General features: G+C 45.0%; 1 pseudogene; it reads right to left on the bottom strand.

Moving 5' to 3' along the window:
• Positions 1-381: 381 nt before the first annotated feature.
• Positions 382-1,252, bottom strand: LOC103812216 (annotated as a pseudogene).
• Between the last annotated feature and the right edge of the window lie 3,558 nt (positions 1,253-4,810).

Raw genomic sequence — 4,810 nt, 5'->3', positions numbered from 1 at the left:
TGAACAGTCCCAACTTTCTCAGCCTGTGCCACAGGGGAGATGCACTAGCCCTCATATCAGCTTTGTGGCCTCCACTGGGTTTGCTCCAACAGCTCCATGTCCTTCTTATGCTGGGGACACCCAAACTGTCCACAGTACTCCAGGTGAGGCCTCACAAGAGCAGAGTAGAGGGGGAGAATCATCTCCTTCAACCTGCTAGCTACATTTCTTTTCATGCACCCCAGGACACAGTTGGTTTCCTGGGCTGCGACTGCACACTGCTGACTCATGTTGGTTTTCACTAACCATCACCCCCAAATCCTTCTCCTCAGGGCTGCTCTCTCTGCCCAGCCTGTAGGTGTGTCTGGGATTGCCATTTTTGTTGAACTTCATGAGGTGTACATCATTCCACCTCTCAAACTTGCCAAGGTCCCTCTGGATGGCTCATCCCTTCCCTCCAGTGTGTCTTCTGCTCCACACAGCTTGGTGCCTTCACTGAGCCTGCTGAGGGTGCACTCAATCCCACTGTCCATGTCGCTGACAAAGATGTTGAACAGTATCAGCCTCAGCATCAACTCTCAAGGGACACCACTTATCACTGGAGAATGAACCATTGACCACAACTCGCTGGGTGTCACCATCCAGCCAGTTCTTTATCCACAGAGTTTTTTGTCCATCAAATCCATGTCTCTCCAGTTTAGAGACAAGGATGTTGTGTGGGAGAGTGCCAAATGCTTTGCATAAATCCAGGGAGACGATGCCAGTTGCTCTGCCCTATCCACCGGTGTTGTAGCCATCTCACGAAAGGTTACCAGATTTGTCAGGCATGATTTTCCCTTCATACAGCCATATTGGCTGTTACAAATCACCTCTTTATTTTCCATGTGCCTTAGCACTGTTTCCAGGAAAATCTGTTCTGTGATCTTGCTTGGCACAGAGGTGAGACTTGACCGGTCTGTAGTTTCCTGAGTCTCTTTTTTTCACTTTTTAGAAATGGGGATTATATTTCCATTTTTCCAGTCCTCAAGGACTTCACCTGACAACAACGATTTTTCAAAAATTATGGATAGTGGCTTAGCAACTTCATCTGCCAGTTTCCTCAGGACCTGCAGATGAATCTCATTGGATCCTATGGACTTGTGCACATTGAGGTTCCTTAGCTGGTCACAAACCTGGTCCTCTTCTACAGTGGGCTCAGCATCTTCATTCTTCCAGTCCCTGCATTTGCCTTTCCTGACTTGGGCAGCATGACTAAAGCACTTGCCATTGAATACTGAGGCATAGAAATCATTGAGAACCTAGCCTTCTCCCTATTGAGGGTAGCCAGGTCTCCTGCCTCCTTCTGGAGGAAGCAGAGGAAGCTCTGTTACTTACCATACGCTGCACTGAAAAATGAAATACCCACTGGTTTCCAGCAGCAGTTGATTTTTACAGACTAAAAACTATACCAATCTAATAAAAACACGTTTGTTCTGCTATATTTTCATCCTGTGTTAGCTGCCACATCCCAGTTAGTAGGATGGAAAGGCAGAAAGTTGGTAACCAGGCCTGCAAATTTGAGGGGTCTGTGTTCCTCTCCCATGAGTTTCTGTATGTCTTGTTGTCACAGTCCACAGAGAGCAGACACCTTATGGCAGGATAGGGTTTTGCTATAAAGCAAATGCCCAAAAGATGAGCATCCCTGCAGGATGACTTTCAATTGGACAAAACAAGTGATTAACCATTTCATAGGCTGGAGGACAGAAGCAGACTCAGAGCTGTAACCTCAGAAACTCACTGTGCTACTGACCACATCTTCAAAAAATAGTCGAGTGAGACGGTCACACCAGGAAAACATTTACTACAGTCTGATGAAGGTTGTAAAAAGGAAGCAAGGCATCAATGCTGAATGCCTGAAAATTGTAGCATAAGCTGTACTCCAGAGTTGTCAGACATGCTGTAACTACAATAACTTCTATTTCATGAGGGACACAGGTAGGGGAGAGGGTAAATTAAAGGGACATTGTTCCATTAGGGCAAGGCTTACTCCAAGAGAAGGACACTAAATACAATAAAGGCTAGAAATAATTTCAATACCTATTTTGTTACTCTGGTGGGTACAAACATACATTTTCACTAGCTAAAATACTCCAAATAGCTGAGATCCTCAGCACTGTTTCTGTTAGCAATTTTGCTGTCACAAAGTGGACTGCATTTACCTGATCCCACTGCAAATACATCCACATTAGCATGCAAAGCAGAACTCCCTAACAGAAAACTCAGATATTTCAGATGTTGTCTCCCAATTCCACTGAAACTCCAGTTTACATGCACTCACTTGATTTCTCCTAGTTCTGGTTATACTCCTTTTCTGGTGCCAAATAAAAGTATTATCTTCCCAGACTAACTCTGTCCACAGTAAATAAGAAGTTGAGGAAGAAGTAAAGTTTGGGCTACAAAAAATATATGTCCTATATGAATTTTGTTTTCCTGGCTGTTATTTCTTTCAAATTAGCTGCATATTGACCAGGATTGAAATGAGACTCCAACCTAGGAGAGAGATTTACTGAGCCTCCTCCCCTCGCTGTTTCTGGCTCTGTGTAGACTGACATAATCCCCTTCCCAGCTTCAAAAAGACGTCAAAACCTTTTCCATTCTGCTGCTGACTCATTGGTGGTCCACAGAGAAAAATCAGCAAGGCCCATGACTTCTGATGTAACCGTTGTGGACAAATTGCTCCCTGCAGCCTCCTGGCAGGTTGCTGGTTGCATGGTGAGTTTGTGTAGCTGTGAATGCTTTCAACCAGAGCCCTCCTGCAGGTGCAGAGACCTTCACCACTCCTTCCTCAGGAAATGATGGAAAACTGTTCTGTTACTTGGCATGTGACCAGGACACATAGTGAACAGGAGAAGGAAATCTGTTGAGTTCTCAGTGAAGAAGGAAAAAAACCCACAGCTCACCACAGACCTATGGTGAGGATAAGGAAATTCATCCTGTGTAAGTCTAAGTGAGAAGCCACTCCCTGTGGGGTTCATGAAGTTCCATGCAAGCCCAGCTGCTTTTTGTCTTACTTGGGGCCAGTGTAGGAGGTTAGAGGAACCTAGAGCTTTGTTTAGGCACCTGTCCTGTATTTACTGCACTCTTTATTGTCTCTATCATTGCCCTTATTCTTTAACATTCAGAACAGAACTCAGCCCAGAGGAGGATGTTTTTGTTGCAAGGAAGGCCAGCAGGGATTTTGACTGGAGAGGAGAACAGCTGCTGAAACTCAAAGAGAAGTATATATTTGGTTCAAGGACATGATAAGGTGTACTGCCCTGCTTAATGTGCTTGCCTGGCTGTGCCTTGCTCTCTCCTGTATTAGGGGTTTTATTATTATCTCCTTGTTGTCAGCAGAGATAATTGCCTGCAAATGTCCACAAGCTCACCTGCTCCCAGACACTTTGGTATTAATGTAATTCCAAGAAAATGAGAGCTCCAGCAACCGTGCTGGCCTCAGTTATTTATCCACATAACCCATCTTGCATGCACAGAGGACATGACCTGCTTGTGTTGCAGTTCACCTATCTCCCTTGGCACTTCCCAAGGCTTATACTTCTCTCGGAGGTCACTGTGCCCACCTCTTTCTGATGCAGTCTCTGCAGACCTGGTGGCTAGCAGGTTTTAATCTTTTTGTGCCTTCCCAGAAGTGTCTGCTCATAAGGTCTGTGACTTTAGCGGTTCTAGACAAGCTAGAACACCTTAATGCCTATAAATTGTTCCTACTTCCCTCTTTAAGGCAGTAGTTGTGGAGCTCGCCAGGGCAGGTGAAAAAGCAGATGCAATGCATATCTTTATCCTTCTATTGCACAAACCCATTCTGAAATGACTGAGGATGCCTCGCTTATGCCAGGATTGCTCTCTACTCCTTCCATCATGCCTGGCGGTGCCTGCAGAACTGACCTTGCTGCTTTATGTTCAGCTACCAAGCAATACCACAGAGAGCTAGAAGTGGTGCCAGTTGTGCTGTCAGCTGGGGGACAGCAACACCTCCAGCCTCGGCTGGAGGACGGCAGCACCTGCAGTGTACCTGGAGGAGCATCGTGTTGGCAATTAGTCTCTTATGCTGCTATTTTCTGCAAGCAAACCCCACACTTCTCTCAGAGGTGTGATGGGTTACAAAAGCACAAATGGCCTACTGAGATACTAATTAAGATTAAAAATGGTGAAAATCCTAGGAATCAAAAAAAACCCCAAAACTTCAAGCATAGATCTTAACTTACATCAAGACTCTTTCATGCCTCCTTAGCCAGGGCTGTGGATTTACTTCTAGATGAAGGTCCTTCACACTGCCCCTTATGAGGGGTAAAAAAGGCCTGAGACCTTCAAACTCTGAGCATCCCCTGCCTCCACTTGCTGGGGCACTGCTTGTGGCAGCAATTATTTTGGATGATGGATAGTGTGAGGAGCAGAGAGGACAGGAGTGTGGAGAGGCTCAGGGCAGTAAAACAGCCAGGGAAGGTTTGGTTCCTACATGCTTGTCCCTGCTCTTCTCAGGACAACACGCTGGCATGTTTTAAACAGGTTTTTAGCTGGATAGGTAACAGTGGTGGGGAAAAGTTGTTCAGGAAATTTTTTTTTTAGGAAACATTATTAGAAATGTGAACCTTAAGGAACTTCTGCTTTTCAGTCAGTTTCTGGTAATAGTTTTGCTGAAGATAGTTGTTCTGAGTGGAGAGCAACTAGATTTTAGGGAATACTTTTTTAAAAAGTTGATTATAATATGCAACAGAAAGTGGGTTTACTGACACTTTTGATGAAGGCACAAATGCTGAACAATACAGTCTATAGAATCAACCAGGTTGGAAGAGAC

Source organism: Acanthisitta chloris, unplaced genomic scaffold (assembly GCF_000695815.1).
Source record: "Acanthisitta chloris isolate BGI_N310 unplaced genomic scaffold, ASM69581v1 scaffold10642, whole genome shotgun sequence".
NCBI classification, from domain to species: Eukaryota; Metazoa; Chordata; class Aves; order Passeriformes; family Acanthisittidae; genus Acanthisitta; species Acanthisitta chloris.
This window is presented reverse-complemented; position numbering and strand designations above follow the sequence as displayed.